Source organism: Rhea pennata, chromosome 1, assembly GCF_028389875.1.
Source record: "Rhea pennata isolate bPtePen1 chromosome 1, bPtePen1.pri, whole genome shotgun sequence".
Classification (NCBI taxonomy): Eukaryota; Metazoa; Chordata; class Aves; order Rheiformes; family Rheidae; genus Rhea; species Rhea pennata.
Genome location: NC_084663.1, coordinates 71718923 through 71734825, shown reverse-complemented (window position 1 = coordinate 71734825; position 15903 = coordinate 71718923).

The window sequence follows — 15903 nt, the reverse complement described above, 5'->3', positions numbered from 1 at the left end:
TTTAATGGCAGAAGCCCTAAAACTTGTTGGGAAGTAGAGCTACCCACGAAAAATTCAGATATAGAACATTCTAAATCAGGCATTTGTTTCTCCCATTATATCTAGAGAAAAGTCAATTGCAGAATGACGTCTAGATCCATGAGCATCTTCCAAACAATCCAAAAAGTACAAGGTTGGGGAATGTTGGGAATCTGGATATTTGCACAGGACTTTCTCAGTGAAAGTTGCTATTGCTCAAAGTTACAGAAACACAGATTTCATTGGATAAAATGGTTTTCTCATTAGTGCATTCAACACACAGCAAAGGCCTGAAGTAACAAACAAAAGATTAATAAGGAGCATAAACAAAATCAACAGGAATTCCTCCAGGCTGAATACTAGAATAGAGCCAAAACTATTGAAATGCCCGGAACCCAGACAGCGCCTAACAAGTTCACAAGTTCATTCATGGTAGGGAAGGGGGGAAATGTGGTCAGACACTTCTGTCATTTTGAAGAATATCTGTGGGGCTTAGGCAAACATGATAAATGTTCTCATTCAAATGCACCCGTAGTTATTTAGCTTACTTCCCCTTAATGTCTGGACTTTGACTGTCTGAAAGACTGAAATACTTTGTCCCACAAGCATTTCTGGTTTATTCATTTATTTGTATTCTGCTCTGCCACCATCTCAAAAAGGGATTCCTATTTTGAACATCCATATTTATAAGCATTATAAGCAGAAAGGTCCTGCTTTCCTTAGATCCCTTACAATCAGATATTTCTCCTCCACATCCCAGGTCATTTTACACTGTTCATATGTAAGCTGCTGCTCTTTGGGGAAGTTCTGAACTGTGGCCTTTGGCTAATAGTGACCTCAAGAGAACTTCTATTGGGCTGTCCCTCCTTTTTGCTTTTAGCTGTTTAACTGCACTCAAGTTAGCTAAAAATAACCTGAGCATTTTCCTAACATTAATGTAATATAATTCACTGTCTTTTATTGACATGAAGATACTAGAAAGGAATTTAGTTATATACTAAACTTTCTATAAAAATGTATCTGGTTATGAGAACGTTAGGGAGTCGCTAACTTTTAGGGATGAAAAATGCTTCTACTCTAAGCTTGTACCAGCTTATCCCTTGCTTCTACTAATCAAAGCTACAGTGTAAGGTTTGAGTAATGGCAGTTCAGATCCATTTTGCAATGTAAACTTCCTGCTCCTTCTCCCAGGAAGAGGGACTCTTCTGCTTTGATCCAGACTCAAAGCTCAATTTTAAGTGTCAGTCATAGTCTCAGACAACTAAATTCATACGTAAAGGAAGATTGTTGGGAAAAATTATACCATTAACTCAGAAGGCACTTTTGGAGAGAGCATTACAGAGACAACAATGGGACAGAAAACAGACTCTGTAGCTTACCATAACCGTAAGGTTAGGCTTGGCATTGTTTAACACAGCCTCTGTTTTTAATCTTCACAGAGGAAAGCCAGCACCATCTTTCACATAGGCTTAGTGTTGTGAGAGCTCTCTTTTTATAAATGCCCAGAGTCACTTCAGGGCTGGTGCTAAATAAAGCAGGCAGCAAGAATGTAAACTACTGCCTGATGTTTTGTTTTGCTGCATACAGCCACCAGGAAAAGTGGAATATTTCAGAATCCCTAGAGTATAAGCGAGAAAGAGTCTGCAGTATAGCTCTGTCTTATTTTGGCTATGCAATGAAAAAGAAACATTAACCATTCTCAGGCTGCACAGTGCTGTGTGAACTAGCATCAATGTCATCCCTGAATATGTTATGATGTACATAGTTTCGATATAGTGGACAGAACAGGAAAAGTTCAACCCTGGTATTACACCCAGCTGGGAAAAGCTATCAGTTGTACCTATTTGTTACGATTCCTGTCTGACTTTAGAAAGAAATGTTAGAGTCGAACACTTTCTAGCTTCAATTGTATTCAGACTAATTTATCTGCCCAGCTCTTTCTCTCTCAGAAACTGTGTGAGGCAGCTAAGGGACAGTGTGAGGGAAAAGAAATTCCCTCCTTTGCAATTCATGTATTAGCTACAGTAGTCCTGGAGCTGCAATGGCTATCATGACCTTACCATGCTATTTTCAAGTAGCAGCCTATCTTCCAGTTCTGTTGGTCTCCTTGGATCCTGGTCTCATTACTCCCAGTTTCCTTTCCAACAGACAGTGGGTCAAACTTGCCTCCCATTTCTGTACATTAATCCGCAGTTACTTCATTGGTCTCTATGACATTCTGACAAGCTCCTACCATGTTGAACGAAGAAAAAGTTCCCACTTGTAAATGATCTGAAAACATAAGTTACAGAGAAACAAAGCATTAATTCTAGATCCTGTTTAGGCCAACAGGAGTCCTGCCACTGATTTCAACAAAAGCATGATTTGGTCCTGAGGTATTAAATAAGTGCACTGCAAGTCAGTATATAAGCATTTGGCAGCCTACCAAACCAACTTCTGCTTCCAGCTACTGCTACACAAATTTCTTGAGTTTAGTGTGGCCACACACTCCCTAATTCATTTTCAGGAGGTCTCCTACCTGAGATTTTTTAAAAAACAGTGTTTAGCAGTACCTTGGCTTCATGATCAGAATACAGAGATATTTTCAGTTGTTTCAACATTGGATGCACCTACTACTCTTGATGTAAGTCGTCTTCTTTTCAAAGTAAGCACTTGCAAATCTAAATGGAAATAGTCATATATTTAAAGAACTCCTGGGTTGTACAGTTTATGGCAATGTTGCGAGCAGAATAACACTCAAACCACTTGCAAACCACACCTTCTTCTGGTGTGCTTTCAAGCATGATTAGTACAAGTCACAAACAGCTACGTAACATACAATATTTGCAGCTCTGAAATATTACTTAATGGATAAGATCATTTGGCTAACATTATTCCACCGGTCACTAATTGATCACCTTACTTCTCTAGAACAAGTCTTGTTCTAGCTGGCAGGTGACCTTTCTCTGAAAGGAAACGGACATTGAATGAACGTGACAAATTAAGTTGTGCATTTTTTGTCTCCTGACAACATCTTATCAGCAAATTGTTAACAATACCAAATCCACTGTCTTTGAGAGGTATCCACAGTACAGTTTTAAATAACCTATTAGATACACAAATATTTACTCAAAGATGTTGCAAATACCAGCAAAAACATTTTTTTTCTTGCATCTTCTACCATCATTTACACTATGATCTGCATGGTGCTGATTCTATAATGATCAGCATGACAAGAACTCTTTCCTTGACACCACATGTAACATTGGAAGCATTTATTTTAAAGAAAGGCAGAGTGACATCTGTACTGAGGGCCAGAATGGTTATATTGAGAAATGGGGAAATTAATACATCTATTATATTAAGCCATTAGTCACATTAAGTCTACTCAAGGAAAGGTTTGGATATGATTGCATAAAAAATGTCCCAGTTCCTTACTGCATAGTTTTTTTCTCTACACATCTAACTGAATTTCAGAAAATTTCACTAATACCTCTTGGAGTCGGAGAGATTGTAATTTATTTTACAGAAAGAGTCTAAGTCTTTGCTTGTAGATCCTCAGTTTACTAACATTGATTCTTTTGTCTCTCGGATGTTTAGTGTCTGAATCTCACTTGGCTGAAGGCATCAGGTTCTGGTTTAAGTTCAAATACTTCAGACGAGCATCTAAACATTTATGTTATTTATGGTGTTTGGGGGGAGGTAAAGGCAGATTCTTAAGGGCAGGGAAGAAAAAACATTGAGAAAGTGTGAAATTTTTAGATCAATATGCTGTCAAAGCTGGCGCAGTCAAAAAAACCCGAGTGTTCACTAGATGCTAGAGTAATTCTGCAAATCAAAGGACAAACTTTGAAGAGCAGTTTGCTGCTTCTGTTTGATGCTGATTAATACCTACCAAATATTTGGCAGGCTAATCTTGATCATTTTTCCTCCAGCAGTTCACAATCATCTTCCTCAGGGATGTGTATGTCAGCACATTACCTAATTATAATCTGATAGATGAATCTGCTGTTAAAAAAAGAATAGATGAAGAAAAGAAGGCATTTAAAACATGATACAATATCCACTTTTTATACGTTTATGCATCTTTAATCATTAAAGGAGGCTGATTTCCAAATAAATTGTGAAAAAGAAGGAGCAAAAGAATACTGTGGGATGAGTAGAAATAAAATAGACACATAGTAGTGAATAACAGAATCAAACAACATGGGAGATCTGTCTTCATAAGCTGATATTTCCAAGAAATGGAGGGAAAAGGCAGGAGGAGATCAGTGAGGACATCAGAGCACACAACTTCCAAATAGTTTTGAATGCTTCTCAAGGGAAACAAGAAGCTGCAAATAGACATTAGGACAAACGACAATGAGTCTACAAGACTATTTTCACTTTAGGAAATGATGGAATATTATTTATAGGCAGGGAGTCAGCAGAATAGTTTTCATAGCTAGTTATAATCAATTTAGCTACAGGATTGGGAGTATAAATGTACGTCATAAAAATTAAAGATGATTGCCGCAATAGGCGGTTGCAACTCAGTTGCCTTTCCTGAATATCCAATTATTATAATTGGAAATTAATTTATATGGTACACTCTTAATCTTATCAGCAACTAACATTTCTCTTTTGAGCATTACTGAGCTGAAGCACCAAAACAGGGCTGAAGGCAGCCCATTCCAAGCATATACACATAAATAAAAAAGTGCTGAGAGGACAGCATTACAGAGGAAGCTCTCATGCTTTTAGTACTGAGTGCCTCTCTGAAGTGCCTATAAACTAACACATGCAGAATGCAGAACAAATAGGAGAAATTAGAGGTCTCCATGTAGTTGCAGAGCTACCTCATCAGGATCACACAGACATGGTGGGAAAGCTCACATGACTGGAGTGCTGCAATGGATGCATACAGGCTCTTTAGGAAGGACGGGGCAGAACAGCAAGGTAAGGAGCTGTCCTTTATGTGCAAGAGGAGTAGGAATGCATGGAGCTCTGTCTCAGGATGGGTGATGAACCACATCTGGTCAGGATTAGAGGGCAGCCAAACATGGATGACTTTGTGGTGGGTGTCTGCTACAGAATGACTGATCATGGAGAAGCAGCAGATGTGGCCTTCTTCAGAAAACTGGAAAAAATCTCATGTTCACAGGCTCTGGTCCTCATGGGGGATTTGAACCAGCCTGGTATCTGCTGGAAGTGCAACACAGCAGGACACAAACAGTCCAGGAGGTTTCTGGAATGTATTGATGACAACTTCCTAACTCAGGAGATTGAGGAACCAATAAAGACAGACGCTCTGCTGGACCTCATACTTACAAACAAGGAAGAACTGCTTGGGCTTGTAGGCTGGGGCAGCCTTGGTGCAGCAACATGACATGACAGAGTTTACGATCCTGAGAGGAGGGAACAAGTCAAAATGCAGGTCCTCAACCCTAGACTTCGGGATAGTAACATTTTGCCTTTCCAGGGATCTGCTCGGAAGAGTCACACGACAGACAGTCCTGGAGAGATGAAGAGTCCATGAAAGCTAGTTAATTTTCAAGATTCTTCTCCCTCCAAGTTCAAGAATGGTCCATTCCCACATGCAGAAGGTCAAGTAAAGGTGGCATAAAGTCTGCATGCATAAACAAGGAGCTTCTGACTAAACTCCAATATGAAAAGAAAGGATACAAGAGGTGGAAGCAGGGTCAGGTGACTCAGAAGGAACATAAAGACACTGTCTAGGGCTGGGATTAGGAAAGCCAAAGCCAGTCTGAAGTTGTCTGCAGCAAGGGATATGAAAGCCAACAAGAAGGGCCTTTACAAATACATCAGCAGCAAAAGGAAAACTAGAAAAAATGTGGGCCCACTGCTAAACAGGGCAGAGGATGGTGAAAGGGGACATGGAAAAGACTGAGAGACTCAATGCCTTCTTCACTTCAATCTTTACTGATCGGATTTGCCTTCAGGGATCTCAGGCCCAAAACATGGGGGAAAGTCTGGAGCAAGGAATACTTATCCTCATTGATGGAGGATCAGATTAGGGAACATTTAAACAAATCAGATATATACAAGTCAATGGGATGCTCCCGTGAGCATGCTGAAGGAGCTAGCCAATGCCCATGCCAGGCAATTCAGAGGGACAAGCTGGAAAAATTGGCCAACAGGAATCTCATAAAGTCCAACACAGGGAAATGCCAAGTCCTGCACCTGTGGAGGAATAACCCCATGCACCAGTCCAGGCTAGGGGCTCACCAGGTGAGTAGAGAAGGACCTGAGGGCCTGGTGGACAACAGCTGGAATGTGAGCCAGCAATACACCCTCGTGGCAGCGAAGGCCTACAGCATCCTGGGTTATGTTAGGAAAAGTGTTGCAGGTCGAGGCAAACGATCCTTCTCTTCTGCTCAGCTCTGATGAGGCCACATCTGAAATGCAGTGTCCAGTTCTGGGCTCCCCAGTACAAGAGAGACATGGATCTACTACGGAAAGACCAGGAAAGAGCTGCAAAGATGATTAAGGGACTGGAGCAACTGCCATAAAAGGAGAGGCTGAGAGAGCTGGGATTATTTAGCTTCATGAGAAGAAGGCTTGGGAGGATCTCATCAATTCAAGTAAATATCTGATGGGAAGGTATAAAGAAGACACAAGCAGACTCTTCTCACTCTTCTCACACAGAAAATTCTGGTTAAAGCTAAGAAAAAGCTGTTTTTATGTTAAGGGAGATTGAACACAGGAACAGGTTGCCTGCCCAGAGAGGTTTTGGAGTCTCCAAAATAAAACTGAAAACCTGACTGGACACAGCCTTTAACAAACTGCTCTTAATGACCTTACTTTTGAGGGGGTGGGTTGGACTAGATGGTTTCCAGTGGTCCCTTCCAGACTCAACCATTATGTGATTCTATGAATCTGTTGTGGAAACCAAAGCTTTAGATTTAATTTTAAATCCAAATTTTAGCTTCTTTACAAGAATATTGCAGTAAATATTGCAACAGAGATACTGATATAAATAAAGTAAGTAGGAGTTGGTACACTAAATTAATCTGTATCTTTTTAATTTTTTTTGAATGCACTTATTCAAAAATAATTGTATTAGTGAAATTAAGCAGTACCAATCTTTAAAACGGACTTGTGTGATTTTCTACTATACAATGAAAAAGATCTGAACACTTTATTCAAAATGAATCAGATACGAAACTTTCATATGTAGTTACTGGAGACTGGTGATAAAAAAAACAGTTCTATTAAAAAGCTCCTATTAAAGCATCAGGGACAGGAGGATATCACAGCGAAGGCAAATGAAAGCAGTGGAGCAACAATGGAATGACGAGGTGAGTTGGGTTGCCCAGAAGTAGCAGCTCACTAAGCCACCTGAACACTTAATGGGTGGTGGCCTCCCTGATTTTACTTTTCAGTCTGACTCAGGCTTGCTACCTCATTCCTGTTTCCTGTCACTGAGGCTCTACCCTAAAAACTATGCAGTTCCCTCTCTCATACACTTTGCTGATCTGATTGAGAATAGCTCGACAGCTTCTTGCGAAGGCAGGAATACATTTTATCCCTATTTGAGAGAAAAAGGAATTGAGATACTGAATGGCCACATGACTAATCCAGGGTCATACATAACAGAAGCAACAGAAACATCAGCAGAATCTACACATCCTGATTCAGTACTTGAACTACACAAAAAAGGAGAATGTTCTTTGTGAATGCTAAGTAATTTATAGAGCAAAGCACGTCTTGTACAAATACGAATAAAAAGAGAGAAATTAAGAGAATGAGGTATATCAGATTGCATGAAGAGTGTCCATGTTCAAGGGACGACTCTGCAAATCTGACTGAATCTAAACAAAGGAGATAAACTGAAGAGTTGAGTAGTTATGCACACGGTCTGGTACAAGAAGCATTTCACAGAAAGCATTTTCTTCTAATGTTGCCTGATGAGAACGGACAATCAGAGCATCACTTATCACACTGAGAAGACCCCCAAGACACTAATTATCTCTAGGAAAATCCAGGCTCTTGTCGCTATCCAGAAAGACATGCAGAGAGTTTGCAGAAAGACATTATATAGCTAAAAAAATGATGAGACGAGACATTAATCAACCACTCGATGTAATCACCAATACCACCAAACCCTCCACAATAAATAAATAAATAAATGGGACTGCATTTGTTTGACTGTTTAGATTGAGGATCTTTCTTTCTTTCTTTCCTATTCTGAGGGCATTTCTTTCCTTTTCTGTATTTACAGACAAAGTTTCGTTAGAACACTAGTCTGTTTTAAAGTTTGCTTTCAAACCATTGGGAAAAGACGCTTTTCTATTTAGCTATAATTATCCTGATCCTCCTGAGAAAAACATAGAGAAGCAAAACAAAAATGTAATCAGAAGAGAAACTCTATTTATTTGATCTCCTTCCAAGGCACAGCTCTTTAGATAAAATGATAGTTCACTATCCCATATTCACCAGAACTATATAAAATCCTATCAAGATGATATTTGTTTGCATCTGAACTAGTTTGCAAGTAATAGCTTTATTGTTTTGAAAACTAATTAGAAATGCATTTTAACAGTTTTTGCTTTCATAAACCAAAAAGCTAAAGATCAATCTACCTACAAGATATAATATCAGGCAAGACTAAGAGGGTTTGAAAAATCACTTCTTTGTCCTGAAATGGCTTAGTAAGTGAGATACTTCAAAGCTTTTCCTCAGAACAAAACTAAAGACTTTAAAGCTCCTCACAGAACACCTCATAATGAAACAGCCCAAATCTGAGTGGTTAGGATATTCTTCTGGATGGCAAGTTCTCCCATTTGAGGTTAAAGCAAGAATGCTGTACAAAGAAGCAGCTGTGCCACGGTATTTTGGTGTTTCTCCCTCCTTCCAGAACAGGGAAATGCCCAGGGATAAAAGTATAAGGGTTGTTGTCAAATAAATTATTCAAGCTTTCTAGAATCTCCAAAATGTTCTGTGTGGATTCTTTTGAGAAAAGAATTGGTTCAGTTATTGGTTTTCTATTTGTTAAATGTCATCAGATAAGAGTGAGTGAAGTATTGAGAGGGAAAAAAAAGTGAAAAATAATGGAAATTCCATTATGTTATAAATTATTCTGCCATATTCATCACTGTGGCATCTGTTTGGAACAGAAAAAGGAAAAAAAGAAGAATAAAAAACAAACAGAGACCTCAGTGCAGGGAAAGAAGGTAGTGATAGAGTGTCTAATGAAAAGGGGGGCTGCAGTATGGGTAGTTTAACCATGTGCCTCCCATTACATTTCAAGGAAAATTCTACGGCAAAATCTTTTAACCTGTATTCAGAGCCTTCGTTACTGCATAACAGCATACATACTATCATTCCCTTTGGCCAGCTAATATTTTGCAAAGCATCTAGCCCTAATAAATTGCAATAAAAAAGAAATTCTGCAAATCTCTCTAGCCATGAGAACAAATTTGGGAAGTGAAATCACTGCTGGATTTACATGTCAGGGAGAAAGTTCACAAGTTTAGTTTTGACAAAATATAAAGTGCTGCAATGTAGAAACATCACCTTTTGTCCTTCCTCAGCTACTATAAATTGCCTGAATGAAATGTGCAGCTGTTCTGAAATGTACTCTGTTCGGCATTACAATCTTATATTCAACAGTCTCTTTCGTTAGAGAATCTCAAGCTCCTTTACAAACTCGACTTATCACTGTGTGAGCTAAATATTGGATCGGTTCATCCACCACCAAGTTCATCGCCAAAGAAGGATGACAACTGTTTAACAGCGTCTGCTAAGTTTAGAAAATCAGGAATAATCTTGTTTAAAATTTGACAGAAATGCTAGAGATGATATGATTATTCTTGTACAACACCTTGGAGTTTTCCTGAAATTCAGGGTGGGGTTTTGCTACCAGACTCAACTCCACCTGCAGCCTAGCAGAGGGCCAGTCAAATGCAGCTTAGAGAGCTCTCACGAAAGCAGCCACCTACTCTCAGCTCATCTCAAAGTAGATGCCAAGGGCTCAATTAGGTTGCCCAAACACTGATAGGTAGTTCCATTTAAGATCCTTTAGAGCACTTGAGACACTGGTACCTCAATGTCTCAAGGGGAACCGGCAAATACGTCACAGGAGCAATGTGAGACATTGCTTCTCCTCCTTATGGAGGAACAGCTGGAGGCAAGGTATGATACTACTGAGAGTCCACAATTGCACTGGTGCCTGTGTGTGAAACAAGGCTCTAGTAACCTGCAGTCGATCAGCTCTCTAGGCTCTCCTGATCGCACTAAAATGGAAACACAGACTCCTAGCTCACATACAGACACTTGAATATAAAGGCACCTAAATATGTCTTAAACCCAAGTGAAATCCATCCTCTTTCTCATCCACATGAAAATAGATAGATAGAATGGTGGTTTTCTGCCTGTCTCATTGTGCAAAAACATAAACACTACAATATAGAATCGTATCAGCTTTCTGGGTCTCCCAATTTGGAACAGTGTTCGTGCCAGGCATAAAAGTGAATATGGCAAAAATTCAGGTCACATTTCCTAAATTACAACATTAGAGAAACTGGTAGTGAACTTCAGACTTCCCTGAAACTACACATGTGTATTTGTAAAGTCACAAAAGCTAGAACACTAAAGATAAGAACAGTACAGATAAGAACAGTACAGTAAAATACAGTTAGGACATTTTTGTAAAGTAATGCAAAAATTAGTGCAGGAACATTTGTTTAGATCTAAATCTCAAATAAACCCTACAGATTCACCTACCCTGTACCGGCTGTAAAAAATGAATGTCAGATTAATCTGGCAACACTATTTCCATTTCCACAGGATGCTTAAAGCTGCTGTCAGCCCAGGACTAAAGCAGGAAGTAGGGGACCTTGGTAGAGATCAGTCTCCTTGAGTTTTCCTTACTATAGGGAGGAGGGACTGATGCATAAGAGCTGCCATCATGAGGAAAGAGCATTTGTCTCCTGGGTCTCCGAGTCAGCATGCAAAGAAATGAGGGCCAAACTGACTTCTCCCTCTGCAGACAGCCTCTGTGGTTCACCTATGGGCTGAGGAGGTGGTGTTTTTCTCTCCAATGGCCTCCTGTATGAGTTTTCTTAAGGAAAGTGCCAAACTCTCCAAAGCAAAATTGCAACAAAAGGCAAACTGCTTCTAAAATCTCCCCCACTCAGCTTCCAGGTATCTCTCCTGAACAATTCCATGGCAAGTTGCAATGAGATTTGGGGAAACTAAGGAGCCTTGCTAAATGCATCCTTCACTCATAACTTATGTAAGAAGGGAATATAGAGCTGATTATTAAATGCATCATGAGTTTCAAAATAAAAATCACTAAGAAACACTTTTAAACCTATCCCATTATTTGCAGACAAAGCAGGAGCAAAACTCTGCTTTCCCACAGAAGGTTAGATTTTACGTAGAGAGTATCCTAGGTTCTGAATGACCCAGGTAGACACGCAGGGACAATGAAACTGTGCATCCTACTTACACCTGCTGAGGATTTACTCATCTTCTACCCTTCAAAAATAGTGCTTATCTTTTTATATGTTGAAGAATTCTTAGGCATTTGAGAGCATAGAAACAATATTCAAGAAGGGACAAAAGGTAAACAGTGCATTGATTTGATGCGATTTTTATACATATTACTGAACTTTGGCCTTGGTCACAGCTATCAACACTGAGCAAAACAAGCTTGCCATTTATCAGAAAATGTTATTCTTCTTGTTATATGCATTCAGAGAGCTGCAGTATAACCATTAAATATTCCTCTGAACAGGTAACTAGCATACTGGCTCAAGCTTTCCTAGCCACAGCAGGAGATCAATTTGTGCCCTTAAAAAACAAGTTACATCTTTATCTTAGCTTGAATACCTTGCAGTATTATGAATGATCACAATTACACAGCTCTTTTTATACCACAGGTTCATGAATATGAAATACTCTGATTAAAGTAACACTGAAGTTTTGTTTTAAGGGAATTCTATACACATTCATCTCTGGAGGTAGCTCCATTCAAGTTAATGGACCTGCAACAGGGATCAGTTCTGCCTGCTGTGCCTAAGCACTGTCTCACGTAATGCATACAACCAACAATTAGATGATGAAGTGGCATGGTAAAAAGGAGATTTAGCTTGCTGGGGTGAAACAGGGTGAGCCTCATATTACAAGTATAAAAAAGTCATATACAAGTTAGCTTGAGGGAAAGCAACTACACTGAAACAAAATAGCCCTGCTCTCATTAAGGCTGAAACTCCAGCTTTTTTGTTTCCTCCTTAACCCACTAAGTAATTATTGTGCACATCCAGCCAAAGCAAGCCATGACATACTCAGTCACAGAATTTGGCATGCCGAGACCCCATCCAGCACAGCATGAAGACTCTTCTGTGCTGTGACTCATAGCCTGCTTCTGGCTACATCTGCCATCAAAATTGTCCCAAAACAACCCTTCCGGCTGGTATCACAAGGGCCCTGCCCAATGCCAAAGCAACCAGGAAAGAACAAAGCTGACGTGGTAGATCAGAGCCCTTGACCACAAGGTACTTTTTTTTTTTTTTTTTTTTTTTTTTTTTCAGAAGGAGAGTGATTAATGTCTTCTTAATAGATTTTAAGAATAAGAGCTATTTTTCTGCCAGTAAGGAGCAGCTGCGGCAGGGCAAAGCCAAGCTTGGGGAACGGCAGTATGTGAGGTGAGCTAGAGAAAATGAGAAGATTCAGATAAAAAAGACAGACAAACTTTCAGGATATCATATTTGTTGGAGGTGGCTGTGCAGTGAAGAAGAGTCAGAATGATCTTTCTTAGCAATAGCAAACAAAGTAGGGCCACAAAATCTGTATAATGACAATGAAAATGGACTATTTGTATGAGTATGGGGAGAAGTATGCCTAACTAGGAACACAACATGCTTTTACTGAGCAACAGAAAGAGTAAAGGCACATGTCTGAAGATCAAGTGTTAGAACTTCCAGCAAATCTGGCAAGTTTGCTGAGTAGATTATGACTTTTGATTTTGGCAGCCAATGTTATCTGATGGTTACAGTTAGCCAGAGACCTCCCAAGTGCAAAAGCTGAGCAAGAGATCAGATATGAATTGTTTTTCCCGCAGCATAAGCTTCAACACCAATCAGTTTTATATGTTCTACTTTCAAATGCCAAAAATTGTTAACATACAAGTAAGCCAGGGCTCCAACAGCAAGCTCAGTTGTGTGCACTGTGATGGAGAGTTTCTTATGTGAAAACAAAGTGATCTATCATAGACGATCTCAGAAAACCACCTGTGTTCCTAAGCTCTGCATTCTTCCTCCATTTTTCCAGCGGCTGCACCTCCAAAGCTGGGCTCCCCTCCTCACCCTCCTTTTGCCCATCCCAAATGAGAAGCACTTGACTAGCAGTGATTGGGTTCCTGTAGGTGCTAGGGAGATGGGCTACACAGGCTACACACAGCACACAGCAGCAATTACCACACACAGCCGGCTGAGGGGTACTAAGCACACTAAGTGCCTGTGTGAAAGTGTTCACCCCATTCAGGCAAAGCCTGCTGCCTGCAAGACAGTTTTTATAGCGTAAGTGTTACACGAGAACCTGCTGGAAGGGGAGACTGCCACAATCGGTTTGGGAGTTTCTGGAAACGATGTCTTAGGAAGTTGTCCTATTTGAGAGAAAATTTCTTGAAATGTCACCTTGCACAGAAGAATTATGTTAGAGTACTCTTAATTTATGTTACCAATAAATAATCTGTTACTTAATACTGCCCTAATGGAAAATAAATTGAGTTATAGTACTCTGTGTCTTCAAGTAGAAATACTAAGAGAAAGGCATAACATTTTACCTTTTTTGTTATGAACCTGAGTATCAGCTCACGTTAGAAAAAAGAGTTATCTCTCTTGCTCTTCACAGTATGTGCACAGCTCTTAATTTCTGAGGAGGTGAGGAACCATGTCTAAAAATAATGTTATTAAGGTGGACATCAAATTGTTAGTTAGACCCAATTATTAATCTATTTCAAGGAAAAGCAGAGGAAATTGTTGTGAATTATATTTCCCTGCTCCTCTAGCGTACAGTCTGCGTCATTTGAACTGTGTCCTAATTCAAACAAAAGTTTTATCTGTTCTGGGGAAAAAGGGGGGGGGGGGGGAAGAATTATATTATTCATGCCTCAAAAGTCTGAAGCTGCCACTTTTAATAAATCACAGCATTTCTGAAATCAACTAATATTGTTCCAAACATATCCCCATTCTCCTTCCTGTGAAATATACTTGTACTTCGTATTTTCATAGCTGAGAGAGAGCACTGGGAGCATGTACAGCTTTCTTATTTATTTTTTTAAAACAAAAAAGTTTATAATCCATTGACAGGAACAATAACCTGCCATAACATTACTAGAAAAAGCTCAGCTTTAAGCCTTATGCAGGAATTACACTTTCACTGGCCTTGGAATCAACTGTTTGCTTATGCAGGGAAAAAAACAAATCATGCTTCCAAAGGTTAAAAATAAATAAATAAAACAAATCAAAGTAAAATAAGAACATGCTTAGAGTACCCATGACCCCCTGACACCCTCCTGGTGTTCTCAGCACTGCTGCTTTGACAAAGATACAACGGAGAAAATTGCACTTTCATTTTACTACCAGCAAACAGTGCTGGGCACTCTGTGGTAGTGATCACAGGTATTAGTCCAAGACGACAATACAACCTCCCGAGTGACTTCACGAAGTTTGGAATCATTTTGCCTGGGCAAATGCAGCATGTCCCTGAAAAGCCTACATCTATTATCAGGGAAAGCAGACAGATAAGAAAGAAAAAGAGAAGTGCAAAATCTATGAGAAGGAAATGAGAACACAGTGTTTGGAGTTAAGTTCTGAATCTGTTCAGATATTCAGAACTGACAATGTATGGGAATCTAATTTTCATCTCCACATAGAGCAAATAAATCAGCTCCAGGGTCAAACAATTCATCCTTCTTCATCTCAGAACCCCCTTCATAGCTGTGATGCTTCCATGTTCACTGTGCCTCATTAGCCTTGCTTTCCTGTTCTCTCTTGTGCTACCCCATCTCATCTAGCGCAAAACTTTTCCTGTGCCTTCATATCTAACGGCGTAACTAAGTAGTCTGTATCCATCTTTGGACTTATCATTTGGCTATTAGATGTCTCATTGCTCTGTAGAGAGTTCTAGATATCACTGACAAATAAAGAATATGAAGCAGAAACTTGAGCTTTGTGAAGCCCTGTTTGTTTTGGCTGTAGTTTCAGCTTTTATTAATAAATGCCTCCTGGTAGACTAGACTTCTATTTAACATGAAATATGTTCTCTAGCTTATGTTCTTATACAGTGTTTATTATAAAATTTAGGGTGTGCATAACACTGTTTCTCTGTTGCTTCCCAGGCAGTGAGAAGGGTGGTTATGTTATCTTAATGAATATGTTTGTCTTATGTTACTATTGAGAATCTTTGGTTAATGAAATGGTCTTTGTATTTTGTTTAGAAAACGTGAAATTTGTGGTCACTGTGGTCCATTCCCATTGGGGAAGGATTTCTAATCCATGTGCACATTAATAATTTCTCCAACTTCTTTTTTGCTCAGATCTCCCAGTTGTGTATTTTTCCCAGACCTCTTTAGCTACTTCTCTTTCCAGCTTTGGCTATCTGATTGGTTTAATGCTTTCTTTCACACACCACGTGCTGTAATCAAGACGGATAATAGACTACCCCAGCCAAAAACGGAAACTTCCATTTCCACACTTGCCAACTCCTCCTCCAATTTTGCAACTGAACCCTAAGACTTGAAAAATCCTGTTTAAGACTACAGTAAAGGCTTAAGGGAAAATATGTGTCTAATTTTATTTGAGGGCACAAAAAAATCAGATCAGCCTCAGAGACAGGAGCCAAATATTGTGGTAGTTTTAAAAACGAAACTTATGCTTTTAAAAAGTAGGTCATGTG